This window comes from Protopterus annectens, chromosome 9.part0 (assembly GCF_019279795.1).
Source record: "Protopterus annectens isolate FY-2018-M chromosome 9.part0, PAN1.0, whole genome shotgun sequence".
Classification (NCBI taxonomy): domain Eukaryota; kingdom Metazoa; phylum Chordata; order Ceratodontiformes; family Protopteridae; genus Protopterus; species Protopterus annectens.
In genome coordinates, this window is record NC_056743.1 from 259,484,963 (window position 1) to 259,505,612 (window position 20,650).

At 45.3% G+C, this 20,650-nt stretch overlaps 1 protein-coding gene and 1 pseudogene across 1 annotated transcript in view; one reads left to right on the plus strand and one right to left on the minus strand.

Annotated features, from left to right (window-relative positions):
* The window catches only part of NAT10 (N-acetyltransferase 10), a 1,889,152-nt gene that overhangs the window by 1,347,835 nt on the left and 520,667 nt on the right, over window positions 1-20,650 (plus strand). The gene's annotated exons all lie outside the window — the stretch shown is intronic.
* On the minus strand, window positions 9,676-9,815 carry LOC122812414 (annotated as a pseudogene).

Here is a 20,650-nt window from a genome sequence, read left to right on the forward strand (position 1 = left end):
AGTACGGATTCCTCAACATCTAATCCCTATCCTGACCTGCAGCCACATATCTCATCCTCTTTCACCTTCAAACCTGTGCCCACATTGTATATAAAACTACTCTTAAACTTAAACCATGCTTTTCTTCAGCTGATGACCTTCCAAGTGAGTTCCTAAAAACAGAAGCCAATAGCATTGCCTATCCTGTCTCAATCCTTAAGTAGGTTAATCCAGGAATCCAACATTCTCCCCCTCTGTGGAAAAAGTCACGTATTATTCCTTTGCACAAAGAAGGAAATTTTACAGACAAATTTAGAACTATAGCAAAGCTTATCTCACCTCACCAAAATAGTTGAAAAATGTATTCTAAAGCAATTGCTAGACTATCTCCTGCAGGAAGAAGTCATATCCCCCATACAGTATGGCTGCCCTTATAACCTATATAGATGCTGTCAAAGGTAGAGATAATGGCAAACTAGTCTCTTCCTTATTTCTAGACTTGTCTGAAGCCTTCAACATAGTTTGTCAGAGCAAACTTTAACTTCAAATGGCCTCAGCAGGTCTCTTCTAGCCCACACTTCAGTGGTTCAAAAGCTACCTGTCCAGTAGGTATCGGTCAGTAAAATGGCACTTCATGCTCACTCCTTGCCTCTCAGTCACCATCATTTTAGCACAAGGCTCTCTTCTTGGTCTTCTCCTGTTTAACATTTTCACCAACACCCTGTATACATCCACACAACAGGCCACCCAAATACAATCTCAAATTATTCCACTCTCATTTGAACATGGTGCACCTACAAACAATTACTCTGGAAGCTTTAACAGCAACTGAAGCATGGCTTTGTAACTCAGAACTCATCCTCAGTCCCAAAAAACACAAACTTACAACTTTTTTCCCCAGATCCCTGTTCCATGAAAAAACAGAATCTCTCTTGATAATACAAACATGGAAGTCACTTCTCATAGCAAATTGTTGGGGTGATAGTGGATGATGATCTTACATTTGACCTGCATATATAAAATTGCATGAGAAAAACTCATCAAAAACTGGGGAAGCTTTGCAGAGCCAAAAATATTCTCACTGAAGCAACTAAAACTACACTGGCCACTATTTATCTCCTCCCCACACTTCTTTATGGCGCTCCCATCCTTACTAAACCTCAGGCTTCACAAAAATTAAAACTTGAACAATGTCATAACAAAGTTGCTAAATTTGCAGTAAATACCCTTTCAGAATCCACCACTTATAGCACTGAAAAGCCTAAGTTGGTTAGAACTGCCTCATCAACTAACATATACACAGCTTCTTACCACCTGTAAAATTATCCAGAAACCATCTGCATTTTCAGCACTAAAAAGACATTCGGCACCACTTATGTTTCCGTTTGGTCATTGTGATCCAGTGACGAAAAATTCCTCTGTAAACCTCTCAAATCTGCTGGGCATTGTTTGTACTCATGCAAGGTTGCTAATGCCTGGAACTCCTTACTTGTATCCATCAGGTCAATACACTTCCTTCCATCTTTCAAAACCACTCTGAAAGACTTAAAAGCTAACATTTCATCTGAAGTAGGAGAATTCATTTGTCAGCAACCTGTGGGTATGGATCCGATATCGGATCCGAACCGGCATGGTTTATCCAGCTATGGATCCGAGCTCCTAGCTCCTCCCCTCACCCATAACGCCCTGCTCTCCCTACATGACCCCAGATCTAGTTTGCATGGTGTAGGCTGGATTTTTCGAGCTCCAAAGCCAAGTCTTATATTTTCTTAACTAAGGGTTTTAAAACTTTAATTTTTATTTACTTGTGTGAAAGTTATAGGTTTCCTTTTTGTCTTCATAGTTTTTGGGTTAATTTAACTTATTTTTACCCTCCCCTCGCTGGTACGTAGCTGTGTGTATGTGTGTGTGTGTCTTTTTTGGGGCCTTCGTGTGAGTGTGTTAGTTTCTTTTATTACTATTTTTTAAAAAAAAAAAAAATATATATAGTTATGTCTGAGGCCCCAAAGGCAATTTTTTCTAAGTGCTCCGAGTGTGGCCATCAGCTTTCTCCTGCTGATGGCCACACTCGGTGCGTTCGATGCCTTGGGGTTGAACACCTCACTTCAGGGTGTTCAATCTGTGCAGGGTTCAACCCCAGGGCATTGAAGGAGCGGAGGTCGAAGCTGGTCTTGGCGGGACTCTTGCCCCCAGACTCGGCTTCGGCCCCCGCCCCCTTGGCGGTCACTGCTTCGGCAGTCCCTGCCTTGCCTGCTCCCCCTCCTGCACCCGGGACTCAAACTCCCGCCAAAGGGTCGGAGGAGAGGGAAGCCAGGAAAAGGACCGGAGAGAGAAGCACCACAAGCGGCGGGCCGAGACCTCCGTTTCGGCCCCTCCGGCTAAGCGGGCTTCTCCTCCAGCCTCTCTGGTGCTGGCTCTCCCCCTCCTCGGCTCCGGTCCCCGTGCTTTTCACCGGAGCCTGAGGATGAGGAGACCCGACCTCCTTCGAGGCTATCGAGGCGGCACTCGAGGCCTACCTCGGTAGCCTCGTCGAGGTGTACCTACAGCTTCTCCGATGCTGATCTGGACCGGATGATGCGAAGGTTCATCCAGGCCCAGATGCAGATGGGAGTGCTCCTGCCGGGGGGCTCGACCCCATTTTTTAAGCCCATTGCTCCTTCTCCGACCCGCTACCTGGGTTCGGAGCGCTCGGAGCCGGGCAGCCTCGGAGCCGGGGGTGGGTCGGCGCCGACAGTACTGGGCACTTCGGATCCGACCCTGCCCTCGAGTCTGTCGGATCCGACCTCTCGGAGCCTTGGCCCGAGCTTCGGATCCGAGGGACTCAGTGTGCTTTCGGCGCCGTCATTGTCGGAGCACGCTGGTCCCTCGGATCCGAGGGGCTCGACTTTCGGATCCTATTGTCGAGGCTGGCTCCCCCTCGGCTTTTGATGTAGTGGAGAGGGCTCTGTTGAGGGCATCCGGACCCCCGGCCCTTGCTTCTGCTCTGTCCCGCACTCCTTCTGCTCTGGGCCAGGCTTCCATCACCCGGCCACTGGGACAGCCCGCTTCACTGCCCCAAGCAGTTCCTACGGTTCTGGACACTGCTGGTGAGGGCTCCTCGGACAGCCCCCCCGAGGAAGCACCTCGCAAGCATTCGTGTAAGAGGAGGCACATAGACTCCCCCGAGTCTTTGACTGAAGACACTGACTTGGAGGAAGGGGAAGGCTCCCCAAGATCACCCCCTGAGGATGTCTCCTTCGGAGACATCATGGAAATGTTACATATTAGAGGTGGGTGGTCTGCCCCAAAGTCTTCCTCGGATGAGTCAGTGTTCTTGGAGGCATTTGAAGTGGGCCCGTCTACCTCTTGGGTGTCCCCTCCTGCCGACCCCCTGGTGGACCTTATTGCCACCAGGGCGTGGAAGGAACCGGACACCGTGGAGCCAATCCCTAAGAGGCCCAACAGGATCCTTAGCCCCCCCGCTGACCATGCCCACTGGAGCAAGGGACCCCCGGTAGATGCCATGTTGTCGGCGGCAGCCACTAAGAGGGAACTCGCCCAGGAAAGTCCTTCAGTCCATCCCCCGAGCAAGGAGTCTCGGATGATGGACCGTTTGGGGAAGCGAATGTTTAGTTCAGCGACCTTCTCAGTGAGGGCGCTCAACTATTTGGCACACGTCATTAGGATGCAGCGCAATCTTGTTAAGGAATACGCTGCACCCCCCCCCCCAGAGTCCATGTCGGAGGAGGACAAACTGATGCACTCCACCCGTATGGCCACTCTTCATTCTGTGACCAACACCTCTATGCGGTTACTTTCCCACGCTACCGAGGGAGCCGCTAGAGCTGCAGCAGCGGGCCTAGTCACAAGACGGCAGGCCTGGCTCCGCCACTGTGATTTTACAGAGCCCTTCAGGGCGTCATTCACGAACTCCCCCTTTGATGGTTCTGCCCTTTTTGGCAAGACGGTTCGTGACACCTTGGTTCAGAGCGAGAAGGACGGGAAGACGCTTTCTGCCGTCTGAGTCCGCTTCTCTGTGCCCCAGAGGTCCTACTGTAGGAAACAAAAGGGCCAGAAGAAGATGTGGTTCCGGAAGTCACAGCACTCCCAACCCGCTCCGGACAACCAGTCCTCCTGCGGCAGAGGAGGACAGGGAGGACGCCGCCCTAGGGGCAGAGGGGCTCCCAGGAACTTTGGGTCCAGGGAACCTTTCTCTGAACGGCCCACGCAGCAACCCTGAGGGGTTGCCCGACTGCTCCACTCTGGAGGCAGTCGGGGGACGTTTCTCGGAGCACCTAGTGGCATGGGAGTCCATTACATCGGACCGCTGGGTACTCCAGATTATATCCAGAGGTTACAAGATCCCCTTTCTTCATGTCCCAAACTTAAAAACCCTCCCCGATGTTCCACCCGATCAGAGGGAGGCCGCTTCAGCAGAAATTGGCCATCTGCTGAGAAAGAGCTATCCAGCCCGTCCCCCCAGACCAGATCGGATCAGGGTTCTACTCCAGGTTCTTTTTAGTGCCAAAAAAGACGGGGGACCTAAGACCCATTCTGGACCTGTCCCTGTTGAGCCTGGCAGTTCCCAAAGAGAAGTTCTGGATGGTCACTTTGCAATCCATCCTCCCCCTTCTAGGGGAGAATCACTGGATGTGCTCTATAGACCTCAAGGATGCGTACTACCACATTCTGATGGACAGACGATCCAGGAGGTTTCTTCGCTTCCGGCTGGGAGCCAGTCACTACCAGTTCAGGGTCCTTCCCTTTGGTCTCACCACAGCCCCCAGGGTGTTCACCAAAGTATTAGCAGTGGTTGCGGCCCACCTGAGGCTTCAGGGGGTGCAGGTCTTTCCGTACCTAGACGACTGGCTTCTCACCGCCCCAACAAGGCATCTTCTCTCTCTGGCAAGAGACTCCTTTCTTCGTCTAGCTCCCTGGCTAGGCATCACGGTAAACATAGAAAAGTCCAACCTGGTCCCTACTCAAATAATAGAATTTAGAGGAGCCAGGTTAGACACGAGAAATTTAAGAGCCTTTCTCACAACCGACAGAGTTCGGAATCTACGACTCCAGGTGCGGGCCATCCTTCACTCCAGCTCAACACCTGCAGAATTGAACCTGAGGGTGCTAGGGTCTATGGCGGCAGCGATTACTCTTCTTCCGCTCGCCCGCTTGAACATGCGGGTACTTCAATGGACACTTCAGGTGCAATGGTCATTTCTCTCCCTCCCCCTGTATCATCCCATTGCAATCAGCAAGGCTTGCAAGCGGTCTCTCCTGTGGTGGCTCCATTCTCCGGACCTCCACAGGGGCCGCCCCTTTTGTGTATCTCCCCCTCTCGCCACGGTGACCACGGACGCTTCCCGCCTCGGGTGGGGGGGGGCATTTTGCGGGCCGGACGGTCCAAGGCACGTGGAGCGATTCAGAGACCCTCCCTGCATATCAGTGTTCTGGAAATGAGGGCGGTGCTCTTGGCGTTGCAAGCACTTCAAGCCCTCCTTCCCCTGGGAACAATTGCGATTCAATCAGACAACATGTCGGTGGTCTGGTACATCAACAAACAGGGGGGAACCAGGTCTTACCCTTGAGAGTGTGGGAATGGGCGATCTCCACCAACCGCTTTCTCATCGCAACGCATATTCCGGGTCGGACCAACATCCTAGCGGACAAGCTCAGTCGCACCATTCTCTCCCCGTATGAGTGGTCTCTCAATTCTCAAGTAGCGAAACATGTCTTCGCACAGTGGGGGACTCCCTGTTGCGATCTCTTTGCTTCTCCCTTAAACGCCAAGTGCGACAGTTTTTCGCTCTAATCCCCCTCCAGGGGATTCTCCGAGAGACGCTCTGGTGCATGCTTGGCCTCCCGGTCTTCTTTACGCATACCCCCCTCTACCTCTGATGGTACAAGTACTTCAGAAAGCTTCTCGGTTGGGGTGCAGAATGATCCTCATTGCCCCGTTCTGGCCTCCACAGATCTGGTTCCCTTACCTAAGGTCTCATTCAGTGTATCCACCTTGGATTCTAGATCCCATTCCGGATCTGATATCACATCCATCGAACCTACCAACTCCGAACCTGGACAACCTGAAGTTGACTGCTTGGCTGCTCCAGTTCCACTCCTAATCAGGACTCCCGGTATCTCGTCCCCAGTTAAGGCCATTCTGGTAGTGGCCCACAAGCCCTCTACCAGAAAAATTTACTGCAGTAAATGGAAGCGTTTCTCCATTTGGGCAGAGCAGCAAGGCCTAGATCCTTTCACGGTTCCCCTTCCTTTGGTTCTAGATTTCCTTACTACTCTAATGATGGTGCCAGTAGTTCCATGGTCAAAGTTCAGCTGGCGGCCATATCTCATCACCATGTTGGTCATGATTCAGGGTCTCTTATGTCAGCTAAGTTATGCAAAACCTTCCTAAAAAACACCTTTTTGCTCAGACCCTGTCAAAGTAACGGTTCCCCCGTGGGATCTTTCCTTGGTACTTCAGGCCTTGAAGGCTCCCCCCTTCGAACCTACGGCCACAGTCGATCTTAAATTCTTGTCCTTTAAGACTGCTTTTTTGGTAGCCATTACTTCGGCTAAGAGAGTTTCTGAGCTTCAGGCCCTGTCCATGAAACCGCCTTATTTGATCTTTCATCCGGACCGCGTGTGCCTCTGGATCAATCCCTCCTTTCTTCCTAAAGTAGCTTCGGAAGCTAACATTAATCAGTCCATCAACCTCCCTGTTTTCTTCCCTAAGTATCAAAACAAAGGCGAATACAAGCTGCATTCCTTGGATGTTCACAGGCAGCTTCGTTTTTATCTTCATAGGACAGCTGGTCATAGGCAATCAGACCAGTTGTTCATTTCTTTTGCCAAATACAATCTGGGTAAACCAATTTCCAAAGTTTCTTTGTCACGCTGGATTTCTCAGTGTATTCTGTTGGCGTACCAAGCCTCTGGGAGGCCCGCACCGGAGGGAGTCCATGCTCATTCGACCCGGTCTGTCTCTACTTCAGCGGCCTTTAAGTCTAGGGTTCCTCTGGATGACATTTGTTCAGCAGCCACTTGGGCTTCATCTCATACCTTTATTACTCATTACAAGCTGGACATAACGTCTAGAGGTAGAGCATCCTTTGGCTCTGCGGTGCTCCGGAATATCCTTCCATGATGGCCACCCAAGATCTAGGTAGCTGGGGACTCTGTCCCACAGGTTGCTGACAAATGAATTCTCCTACTTCAGATTTAGAAGTTATGTACTTACCATAACGTTCCAACTGAGTAGATGGATTCATTTGTCTGCAACCATCCCGCCCTCCTATCCCCCTGACCTTGTCAGTTTCCTGCATAGGGTGTGTTACCCTTTAGTTAGGGTAGTTGGTGCAGGGCAAACTCGATCTGAGGTCATGTAGGGAGAGCAGGGCATAATGGGTGAGGGGAGGAGCTAGGAGCTCGGATCCATAGCTGGATAAACCATGCCGGTTCGGATCCGATATCGGATCCATACCCACAGGTTGCAGACAAATGAGTCCACCTATTCAGATGGAACGTTATGGTAAGTACATAACTTCTAATTTTCTTGCTCAAAACCAGGATAATAAACTACATCCTTAAATGTGAACAAGTACCTTTTCATTCCTTATACCTCCTTACTTTCCCTTATTCACTCACTCCCATCAAATTCTCGTCCCTGACTTTCTCTCTAAATATATATATATATATATGTTTATTTTTCCTTCACTTCATATTGAAATTCTTGTTTAAGACTAACTTAGCTTTACTTTCACTACAATCTGTGTAAAATTTCTCTAAATATTATTGTGATTTAACTTGTATTGATTTTTAACCAATGTTTTTATATTATGTATAATTTGTTGTAATTTAAATTGCAGATGTTTTGTTTTTTATTTTTCAAGATTGTAAAATTATTGTTAAAATGTTTTGAAATAATTTGGAATTTTTCTCCCCGGGTCTCCTTTGAAAATGGGCTTCTTCCCAGTTGGGCTTTCCCAGTAATCTTGTCAATAAATAAATAAAATAATGAGCCCAGACCTACAATTTCCATTTATTCCTTCTGCTTCTCATATTTAATATGACATTGCCTACCTCCTTTCTGCAGAGTCTAAGCCTATCACCATATTTGATATCTTCTCTGGCTTAAGATTACTAAATGTTTTCTAAATGGTACTTGTGGAGCTAACTGTGTTTTTAGAGCAGCTGATGCAATGTCATTGTTGGGAAGACAACTTAATACATTATCAGAATTTACTAGAGAACATACCTCTCAACCGTGCCGAATTTCTCAGAATTTTCCATTTTTTAGGATAAAATATTGGGGTGCCACAAATCCCCAAGTGGCCCCTTCAAATCATGATTTTTTTTTTTGCTTGACATTTTTTGACGATGCTGACATCATCATGCATCCCCCACACACGATATCCCACACCTTTAAGATGGGCTCAGCATTTCACAATGTCTGCGCAAGTTGGTTAAAACCATGTCTTGCTGCTGGGAATGAACACTGTAGGTCTGTTCCTTCGGATGTTTACTACATAAGCTTTTTTTTCCGTCAGTTGATGTGTACGTGTGAATTGACTGTATGGATAACAAATTTCTGATGGACATGTACCAAACTGCACAGACATACCTCCAACTAACTGCCTGTGTTATTATAGAACGTCCCTGATTCTGCTCCTATTGTTTTTTCCCCCTGGTGGTCCTAATTTTTTTGATTTGCAGACCTAATGCCAGACATCAGAGTTTCCTAGGTATTCTTGCATTTCCTAGGTATTCTTGCTCGGAAAATGCAAGCTAGTTCAGTGAGTATATTAACGCGGCATCACCAACACACTTATCTCCAAGTGCCCAGAAGAGTATATTTTGTCAGCCAGTTTCTAGCAAACTGTAGTACAAGTCAGCATGGCTATCCTTAATAAATACCTGCTTAGGCAGAGTGACCGCTTCATGTAGGGCATCACCAACAGCTCAGTGAGTTGGAAATCCCTGACAGAATCTAGGGGGAAAAGAAAATTAAATGTTAGAATGGGAACTGGGTACAGGGATCTAAAAGGTGGGATTTTGCTATTGACGACTTTACTTATGGTTGACCATTTCTAAAAAGAACAGCAGCACCTTTATGAAACAAAAAAGAAAACCTTTGCATTGTCTGGAAGACACTGCTGGTGATATTATGGACTGGGAAAAGGGTAATCCCGTTTGGTGTACGGGCATGCGTGTGTGTGTGTGCGCCTGTGTCTGTGTGTGTGTCTAAAAATGCCTATAGTTAACTTCCTTTCATAGCTTTGTCCTTGATTGGAGAAAACAACTGGGTCCTAATTCCAAATAAAATTTGTTTAAAATCAAGTTCAACTGAACTGACGTTTAAACTGAGGTCATTTAAATAGTTGTTTTGCAAACTGCTCGAAGGCTGCTGTTTGCATTTTTCATTCTTTTTGGTCAAAGACTAATGTATGGTGAATAATTAAAAATGCAAACTACAGCCTTTAAACAATTTGTAAAAAAAAACGTAAGTTGAACAACTAAGCTGTAAAGGTCGGGGAGACGGAAGTGCTTTTCTTTTCTGTTGAGTGTTGCCGGGTCACAGCAGAACGCTCGGAGGTTGGCGCTTGGTTTTGTTACAATACCTGTACTCCTGTTCATACTCATCAGATGTTTGCAGTGTGTTCAGATTTTTGTCATATTTCACTTACGTATTTCATAACATTGTGGTTTTCTGGCAAAATAGTCATTAAAGATTAAGTCAGGAAATAGTGATAGACATTTGTTTCAGACTTCATACCCTTCAGAAAAACCAGCTTATGGAGGAGTCTCAGCCTAGGAAAACCACCTTCATGATTGTGATATTTCCCCTGCCAGGTAAGTAAGATATTTTAACAATAAGAAATGCAACTCTCCGATTTTACAAAAACAATAAGAAATGAAACTCTCCAGCTTCAACTTATTTTACAAACATAGCGTTGCATTTCTATTCTGTTTGTAACTAAGTAAATTGATTGCTTTGGCGATTTCAAAAGGAAGAAGACCAATAGCTTAATCTGTATCACTGTGTTTTGATTGTTCACCTTCTCATGTACTTAATGCTGCTGAGAATTGTCTTTTATTTTATATTGCTTATTAGTCATTTGACCCTGGGTCAAGGCTGAAAATGGTCTTTGTACCATTCCACCTACTTCCAGAGTAGCACTTAGAAACAATAATCAGTCAGCCGATAAATAAATAAGAACCACATATGATGATTTAGTAAGAAAAAAGGAAGGCAGGTTCCATTATAAACTGTGTCAACTGTTAACCAGTTGAGTACTCTGTTTAATTAAAATAACCCTTTCCAACTTTAAAACTAATATGAGAACAGCATTCCAGTGAGAATACTTTATGCTGCATTGAACTGTAGTAGTTACAAAGCCACAGAGAGGTAATATGTAATTCTAAATGTGGTGCTCACAATCCAAATGTCTGTCAGTTAGCGAAAAATGTAATTATTATAAAGAAAAAGAACACAGTCATTTGAATGAAATAGTTCATACGTCTGTGGAAGGCAAATGGACCAACAGGGAGCAAGAACAATCTGTTTGGCTACTTAATAACAAGATGCTTACAAAGTAAAGCTCATCTGTGTAGTCCTTTCAAGTGTTTACTAAGCTTGGTCACAGTTACTTTTCCCAAAACTTTTTCTCATGCAGCTTTGATATCTATCCATCTGATAATTAAACTGTCACTACCTCATGCAGTGCATCCCACAGCCTGTTATTTGTGTGTAGTAGTATTTCCCCAAACATAATCAAAAGCATTACCTTTCCACCTATTACCTGCAGTTTCTTCTACCTAGGTCATTTTACTTTAGCTTCATCCCTACTTTCTTCTCGAATAAAACTATTTCAAATAATCTCTTCCTGTTACCTTCTCTGACGTATACATGCCCATCTTTCCAATTCTGTACTTAACACAGCCTCTCTATAAACTGCAACCTTTCAGAACCAATATTGTACATTTTTGCAAGCCTAATTTCTGCATCCAATACTGCACATTCTGCTATAGATATTGCTTTTCCACTGTCCTGCAGAAATGAAGGACGAGCTCAGATTTCTGGATCCTAGTTCTCATGTTCTACAACACAGATCTCTCTGCTCTTTGCTACATCTATTTCATGTTGCATGACATGATTCAGCTTACAGGCAGCTCCTAAACTCCTTCAGTTTCATAATTTATAGTTTAACATGTCTGGAAACAACCTGATTAGATGACAGTAATGCAACTTTACTCAGTCCAAATTTACATCTGTTACTCTAAATCAGACTGTACTAAATATACCTCTGAAGTCCAAATTTTTATATCTGTTACTCTAAATCAAACTGTACTAAATATACCTGTGATGACTAAAACAATTATATCTGGGGCCATATTTTGGTTGTCTTTTTTTTCAGTTTGCGTTTGAAAGTTGGCATCCCACAATTCCATCGGAGTAGGTTGGGTTACATAATTATGTATGTAAATTTTGGTAATCACCATACAGATTTGTACCTATTTTTCATGGGCCTTTGTCCAGGTTTTTGATGATTCTAGGTTGAGAGGTATGCTAGAGAATGACAAAACTGTGGTTCTGAATAGTCCCCTGAATAAAGACATGTTTTATGGTTCTTCCTCAGTTGAAGTACTTAATATTTTGATAAAAAGGGGTGATGAATTCTGGATGTAACCCAGAATTTTTTTTTACCCACCTTGCAAAATATAATAACTTTCCTGCCAGTTCAGGTTTCTCTTTCAAAATACAAACTTAATTTCAGAATGCAATAACAAAGAGGTTCAAACTAGAAAGGAGTACTGCCAAAGTCAAGGAATATTTAAATTAACAGACTGACTATATGCCCCTTCATCTGTTTTCCCATTCCCACTTCTGCATTCTTGTAAAGCTGTCCCATAGTCTTGATTTTTACTTTCTTCTGTGGCATCGGATTACATCAGTCACTGGGGTACTTAAAATCATTATAAAACATTCTAAAAAGTAACAATTAACAGTAGGATTTTTTTTCTCTCTTGAGGATTCCTTTGTTTCTCATCCATTCATATCTTTTCTCAGCTTTCTTGTAGCTTTTTTTTAAAATATGTTTATCACCTCTTACTTTTCAAATTGCAAATGCTTTTGTTTAGTTTACATTTTCAGTTTTTGATTGGCCATTGTGTGGGCCAGCAGCCCCAATTAATAGGCATTGCAGGGTACAGGACATTACATGTTAACTTCTAGGAGGTGACTACCTTATTTTTGCAGACTTTCACAAGTTTTCAAGAATCTGTAACAAAAAAAACCCTCCTGATTTTCAAGTGAATACAAGGAAGCCTTCATTCATTCATTCTGTTTCTTTCTCTGTCTAGATCAGTGGTGCACAAACTTTTTGTGGGGATGGCCACTGCACGAATTCTTAATGCATTTGCGGGCCACCTCAAAACATAGTAAGTCGTTACGAGTTAATAGGTACAGGTGATTGCCATTTTTACTTAAGACAGCAGTCATGAAATTGCCTGTTTTCTACATCAACTTTTGAGTTTAACTTATTACAGACTCTTGCTGAAAGTGACTACTGTTTACAGACTACAAGTTGTAAACAACAAAGAATAGTTACTTCCTTGGCTAAAATTGGAGGTGTGCACAACTGCAGTTAATTGGGTAAGTAAGCACGTGCTGGAAAGTTTGCCACTAGAGTACGGCATAGCATTTTTTCACTTTTTAAAAAAAAATTTGATTACTGTCTGGGGGCCCGGATGGTGTTGCTGGACATTGTGCACCACTGGTCTAGATTGTGTTTTTGGGATGTATGATAGAGACATCCCCTGTAATGGCTTTTCTTCCTCAGCACATAGTGGAATGTTTTGAGAGCATTTTCTAAGATTTCCCATACAAACTGGCATTTGCCTGTGAATATCTTAGAATTTCAGGTTTTATTGCCTGTTCTTTTCTCATGATTCCTGTAACCAGAGTTCACATAAGAAGTATTTATTAGATGTCCTATTCATATGTTGCAGTATTCATAACATGGGGGAGTCTGCCACTGGCTGACTCCTACTTCTGCCCAGTATACAAAAGTCTAATGCTCCTGTAGGGTACATGCGACATTGCACAGAGCACAGATCCTATGTCGGTCATAAACTGACATTGGGTAAAAAGTGGCCGTCAGCAGGTACAAATCCTCACAACTTTTCCGCTGCCATTCAGGTAGTCTTCTCCGGTCATCGCTCATCAGACAAGTTGCAAATCCTGATCAGGTAAGTGCCACATTGGGGTTTTTTATTATTACTTTTTGCTACTGTTTTTTGAGGTTACATGTCAGCTAGGAAGGGGCAAGTATCAGTGTGGAAGGCAGATTCTACATAAGGACTCTCACAACCTTTGTCTCTTTTGCCTAGGCCCTGACCAAAACCATACTACTTGCTCTATTTGCAAGGCCTTTGTCCCCAAGACCTGCATAGCTGGTTAACTTCTTTGAGTTTATATCTAGAAAACCAGTGCCTTTGCATCTCGCATGCGATATGGAAGGTACTTCTGGGCCTTCAGGTAAGCCACTAAGTAAGAAGGCCAAGAAATCTAGGCCTGGCTTATCCACTGTTCCTCCACTTTCAAATGTCTCTCCCAAGGAGGATGTTGGCCCAGAGATCATTCCAGTGTCTGTAGACACTCCTTTGATGGGTACAGGTGTGGAGGCAGTGAAGGACCCTGCCAGCACATCCTCAGGGGGTACACAGACATCCATTCTGGACATAGTGGGGAACCTTGGGTCATTGTGACATTCCACAGATCATTCTTCAAGAGGATTTCCCTACCAGTATTGAGTGTAGGCCGACTTCTGGCCCATCCACCTCCCACCATATGGATGTTCCTCAAAAAACTTAAAACTAAATGTGTGTCCCATGACCCCCAGGAACAACTGACTGATTGGCAGGTCTTTTCCCAAGGGCAGTTCAGTGCCTTTATGTCCCTAAGACAATTTTCAGCCTTCTCCTTTCTTTCCTCCCTCTACACCACAAAAGAGGATTTCTGAGGAGCTTTCTATAGATGGAGGATTCATCTGGAGATGAATCTTTGGCATATTCTGCCCAAATTTCTTCTCCTTTGGGATATGCTTCCCCAGAAGAAGTCAAATGGAACAAATTCCCCTGGTAAAGTTATGGAGAGACTAGAGAAGAAAGTTTATACATCAGGTGTCCCACAGGGCACAGTCCTGGGCCCCCTCTTGTTCGGCATTTATTTTTCTGAAGTGCAGGCAAACATAGGGGGATTGTGGTTGACAAAATTTGCAGATGACTGCAAACTGGGCACCATAATTGACACTCCATCAGACACAGACATCCTCCAGAAAGGTCTCATAGAAATGGATAACTGGTGCCAGAGCCATGGCCTTAAGCTAAATGCCAAAAAATGTATAGTCATACCCTTTGGGAAAAACAAGGTAACCCCTAATTACCACATAGGTGGTAATCCATTAAACACGGAAGAAGTTATCAGGGACCTGGGGACCCAAGTTGACAGTAACCTCTCTTTTGACACTCACATTGCCAAAGTGGTTAGGAAGATCTTCTACATTGCCCACCTGATCATGAAGGGATTCACATCCAGATCAGGAGAGGTCATTGTACCCCTGTACTCTTCACTTATCAGACCAATGATTGAGCACAACGCCCCATTCGGAATGTACCTTACCCAACACCTGCTGCAGTTGTAAAGACCCCAAAAGTTCCTCACCAAAAGGATAAAGGGGCTCAAACATATGTCATACGATGCCCGACTGAAGAAACTCCAGCTCTATTCAGTCGCATACCGTCTGCTCAGAGGTGATCTGTGCCCGACATACAAGGCCATGTCCAACCCGGAATTAATGGACATGCTCCACCTCAAAAAATCCAAATCCACCAGAGCCACGAGAGCAAGAGACTTAAACCTCAACACGGATATAAATAGGACGTGCTGGAGGGACAGATTCATCACCCAAAGACTCCCTACACTATGGAACAGAATCCCAGTCCATGTGAGGCAGAGCCCCTCACTGACTCTGTTCAAGAGAAATCTTGACGAGTGGATGGGAGATCGTAGGTTTACCCCGGGAATCATCTCTGTATCACTGCTGGACAGATGCACAGCAAATTAATGGGTATAGTATTCTCATCCTAAGGGGTGGTGAAAGCCACACACACTCTGGCTAGGCTTATAAATGCCCTAGGGCAGATAGCCTAGTATGAACCTATGAACCTACTTTGGCATTCAGAGCCATAAATTACCAGACACATATGACCTCATACTCCTGGGCTCTTCTCTCTGATGCTGATAAGCTACTTTCAGAGCTCCCAGACTCTCCTACTAAGGCTCAGCTCTTCTCCATCTTTGACTCCTCTTCTCAGGTTACACAACATTCCATAAAGTGTAGCTATGATGCCGTGGAGGCATCAGGTAGAGCAGCTGCATCTGGGTCAGTTCTCTGGAGGTATTCCTGACTCAGACTCCAACCTTTTCCTGATGACATTAAGGCAAAACTCATGGATGCCCCTTGGACAACAAATCATTATTTGGTACCTCTGCTGTAGAAAACTCTAAATCTTTTCAGGAAAAGGGCAGAAAGTTGCAAGATCTGAAGCACATTTTCTCCCCCCGGACCCTAGGTTTCAGGGGAACTACCCTACTTGGACACGATTTGTTAGTAAGCCTTCCAGGCCCCAGTCCAAGAGAGATGCTAGGAAACAGTTTTCCTCTAAATCTATTTCCTCTACTCCTGCTACGCAAAACACCCCTTTCAGGCAAAGCCAGGTAGTCTATTGCTACCAGCCTCCAGACACCCAAACTCCTCTTTCCCTTCGCCTTTCCCTGTCTCTCTCTGCTTGGAAAATGATCGCTCAGGACTCTTGGGTCCTATCCATCGTCCTTCAAGGATACTTTATGGTGTGGAAGACTCCTCCTCCTTTAGGGGTATTCCACAACCTCCAAGAGAACAACTGGAACTCTTTCTCCAAGTCAGTTTCCACTCTTCTCTCCCAAGGCACCATTCAGGAGGTACCACCTTCCGAAGTAGGGGAAGGATTCTACTCCAGGATTTTCTTGGCCCCAGGAAGGTTGGTCTTTGCAGACCCATTCTAGACCTATCCCATCTAAACACTTTCCTGAAGGTTCCCACTTTTCGCATGTTAACTTTGCCCACTGTTCTTCCTCTCATCCTTCCTCAGTCCTTTATAGTGTCCTTGAACATCAGAGATGCTTATCGTCATATTCCCATTCATCCTCAATTCAGGAAGTATCTTTGCCATGCTATTGCTTCTTCACATTTACAATTTAGTGCCTTGCCTTTTGGATGGTCTACGGCCCCAAGGGTCTTCACAAAATGCATAGCTCCGGTCATAGCCTTCTGGAGGCTTCAGGGCATATAGCTTTTCCCAAACCTGGGTGATCTGCTTCTTCAGGCTCATACTGAAGACACCCTTCAGGAGAATCTCTCCTTCACATATTGTCACTGCTGGAGGGTCTAGGATTCACCATTAACTTCCAGAAATCTACTGTGGTTCCTTCCCAAGACCACACTATCCTTGGATGCAGGATCAAGTCAGGATGCTGGCTTCCACCAAAAAAGGTCTTGTCCCTCACTTCCTACATCCAGCCCCTGTTGCCCCTGCAATCACGGACTCCCAGTGAGTTTCTTCACCGCTTGGGTTTCATGGCATCCACTATTCCCATGCTACCACTAGCCAGGTTACACATAAGGAAATTCCAGTGGTTCCTGGGAGCAGTATGGGTGCAACACTCCCATCCACTGGAATTTATTCCCCTTCTTCCCTGCCTGAAAGCGCAACTACACTGGTAAATTCAGCAGGTTTCAAGAAATCCAGGCTTACTCTTGCAGCCATCTCTTCCTATGCAGGAGCTGTACATGGATGCTTCAGACCTGGGATGGGGAGCCAATCCTAGCCTCATGGAGGGTCAGAAATGTGTGGTCTCCCTCTCAGATTAGGGAACACATCAGTATAAAGGAGATGAGAGCCCTAATTTTTGCTTTACAAATCTTCAAACACTTTCTTCTCCCAGGTGCCTTAAAATCTTTACGGACAGTACCACAGTCCTCTGGTATGTCAACAAGCATGAGGGACAAAGTCCTATCTCCTATGCAGACTGGCTCTTCAAGCCTGGGAGTTAGCTTCCCAGAGTCAGCTCATCCTCCAGGTGGTTTACATGCCTTCGACTCAAAATGTCATGCAAGGCACATTGAGCAGGTCCATGACTCAGTCCCATGAATGGACGCTACACAGGAAAGTGTTTCTGGATGTGGTCCACCATTGCGGTACACATGAACAGACAACTTCCCAAGTTTTGTGCCAGAGTTCCAGATCCCCTGGCATGGAAGGTGTATTCCCTGTCCTTCTCTTGGAAGGGGATGTTTCTGTATGCATTCCCTCCCTTCCCATGTCTTCTAAAGGTTCTGTTGAAGATTCAATAGGAGCAACCAGAAATCTTGCTGGTGACTCCCTTCTGGCCAAGACAGCACCGGTTCCCCCCGTCTGCATTTAGCCAAAGGCAATCATCACATGTTACCCCACAGAATAGACCTACTCATACAGGACAAGGGAACTCCTCAATACACCCACAGATGTCAACTCTACAGCTGACCCTGTACACCCACAGATGTCAACTCTACAACTGACCCTGTGGGTGATGGAGGTTTGATTCCCTCAGAGTGGGCTGTCGTACACTTCAGTAAACCTCATGTGTCTGCTGTCTCAGCATATCTGCCTATGTCTCTCCAGGCTGGAAGTAAAACTTTTCTTAAAAGGCATCCTTCATATTAGACTGCCAAGGAAACCAGTCCTTCTTCCTTGGGGCCTTATTTTTGTCCTAGAAAAACTTATCCTGGCCCCTTTTGAGCCAGCAAGTTCTCTGCAACACTGCACCTGGAAAATGGTTCTTCCCACGACCATTACTTTTGCTAGAAGGGTTTCTGAATTACAGGCTCTGATGTTTTCTTCTCCCTTTACTGTTTTCCACAAAGATACGATTTCTTTACGCTGTAATCCCTCTTTTATGCCCAAGGTGGTAAATGAGTTATCACTCAATCAGTCCCTTAATCTTCCCACCTTTTTCCCTTCTCCTCAGTCCTCTAGTGAGAGGATGTAACACACTTTGGATGTTCACAGGCAACTCAGAAATTACTTGGATAAAACAAGCCAATTAGGAAATTTGACTGCCTTTTTGTCTCCTGTCACCCAAGGACCCTGAACAAGCCTATTTCCAAGCAGACTATTTCCATTTGGCTTTCCAAAACCATTTCCTTTTTCTGTGTCTCTCATGAGAAGACTTTGTTTTCACCTTTTAGGGCACTTTCCGTCAGAGATTTGTCTTCCTCTGATGCCTTTTTTAAAGAGTTTAGATACCTGTTCTATCTTGGAAGCAACTACCTGGTTTTCTGTACATACCTTCCTGAACCACTGTAAGTGGTACTGCTCCTCCACCCAGATGTTCATCGTGTTTCACTGTTGCAGTCATTACTCTTGGGTTATCCTGCTGGCAGGCTACCCGCAGTCGGCCCGAATTCCAAAGTCCTGGTCTGGCGTCGGTTGATGTCGCCTCTTCCCTGACGTCAGAAGCCAGGGGTAGAAAAGATGCAACAGTCTTTCTTGCCGCACGGTGCCCAAAGCAAAAGCATTTCGCAAGTGCCGGTTGGCTGACTCCTGAGATTTTCGAAATCGAATTTCAGATCCGAAGTCTTCATTAAAGATAAGTACCCCATTGGGGAAACTTTTTTCTTGCTCCAGACCGATGTCAGTAAAAGTTAACAATTGTATTTCTTGTGGGAAGCAAATACCTCATAAGGATTTTTACTCTTAATGTATTCCTTGCCTAGGCCCTGACCACGACATTGCTTGTTGTCGGTTTTGTGCTAGCTTTAACCAATGCACTATAAAGCATATGTACGATTTTGTCTTTCACTAATTTGGCCAAAGATTCAGTTATACTATGCCGTCGGAGCAACCGTCGACTGGAATTTCTAAAAAATGCAAGGATAAAGACAAGGGCAGGCATCCGAGGTCCAAAACCGACGATGAGGCTTCCGCTAAGCTAGTCGTCGGTTCGCCGGTTCTCAGTGAGGTGCTTTCGCAGCCCGACACCCACTACCCAGAGCCACAGGCCGCTTCCGACTCCCACGTGGAGCTGACTAGGCCTCTGGAAACTCAAGGTATTGGATCCTCGGAAACTATTCCCTCAGATGGGTCCGGAGCCGCTGTGCAGGCATCTGCTTTTGAGGGTGTTTTCAGACCAAATCAGTTATATGTAAAGCCATCTTCTGCTTCCAAGCCAAAGACTAAAGCAGCTCTAAAGACAAAGAAACAAGTACAGCATTCTCCAGGGCAGGCTTCCATGCCTAAAAAACAAATGCTCAAAATGGCCGAAGACCTTGTTACCTTGATCAGGGGTTCCCATCCCTCTCCTGATAAGAGGCCTAGGCAAGAGACAGAATATGCATCTTCAGATCAGGTTTCCATTTCCTCTGATTCCTCCTCTGATCAGGAATACTCTCTTCCTCCCTATGAGGATTCCGATGCTGAAGAATCTATTCCTTCAGCTTCTCCTCCAGAAGATTTCTCCTTTGGGGAAACCCTGCATACCATGAGGGAGCACTTTCATTGGGAGAGCCAGGATTACTCAGAATCTAAGAAAAGGCTCAGAGATTTTCTTTTACTTTCTCAGCACAGGCCCCTTGCTATTCCCCCTGTTCTGGACATTGTAGATCATGTTTTCTCAGAGTCCGGCCTGTCTTCATGCTCTACCCCCTGCACCGGTTAAGCCAGACAGATACTACAGGGTCCCAGATTCCCATAAATTTCTTTATAAAAGCCCTGCTGCTGACCCAGAAACCATATCTCAGGGTCCTAAGGGAGTCAAATCTTCCACTGCTAAAAACCCTGTCCCCTCTGATAGGGATTCAAGGGCACTGGACAGATGGGGAAAAAAGTTTACACTTCTGCTACTTTGGCTGTAAGGGTCTTAAATTGTCAATTTCATATGCTTAAATATCGGCAATACCTAATGTCACTATTAAAACAGAAAATGTTGACTAACTCTGAATGTCCTGAAAACAAGGAAATGCAGGATTTATTGCACGCAGCTGAACAAGTGGGAAAACATACTTTGCAATGTGGTTTTGATTCTTTGGAGGCCTCTTCTTGGGCCACTGTAACGGGTTCTGTGATTAGGAGGCATGCTTGGTTAAAGGAACAGAATCTGCCTGATCATGTTAAAGCAAAATTATTAGATGCTCCATTACAGCATGATACTTTGTTTGGTGTTAAGGCAGAAGAGGTGTTTAAGAAAATGGAGGATAAAGTGAAATCTATGCAGACAGTTAAGGATTTCTTACAGGTACAGCCACCTAGATTTAGCAGGAATTGGCCTTCAAAAAATTGGTCCTTTCCAGTGTCAGACAGGCCACAAAGAGGCAGGTACAGATGCCCTAGAGGCAGATCCCAGCCCCAAGGCTCATACAGGCCTAAGCAGTGCGGTAGTGCTTCTACCTCCAAAAGCAGAGAAGACAAATCTCAACCTTATAGGAAACAGTCCCAATGACTTTCCTGTACTAGTACCAAGCACTTAACTTTTACAAGCTCCCTTAGGGGGAAAACTGGCACTTTTTTCACAAAACTGGCACATGATCACCCAGGACAAATGGGTCTTGAATATAGT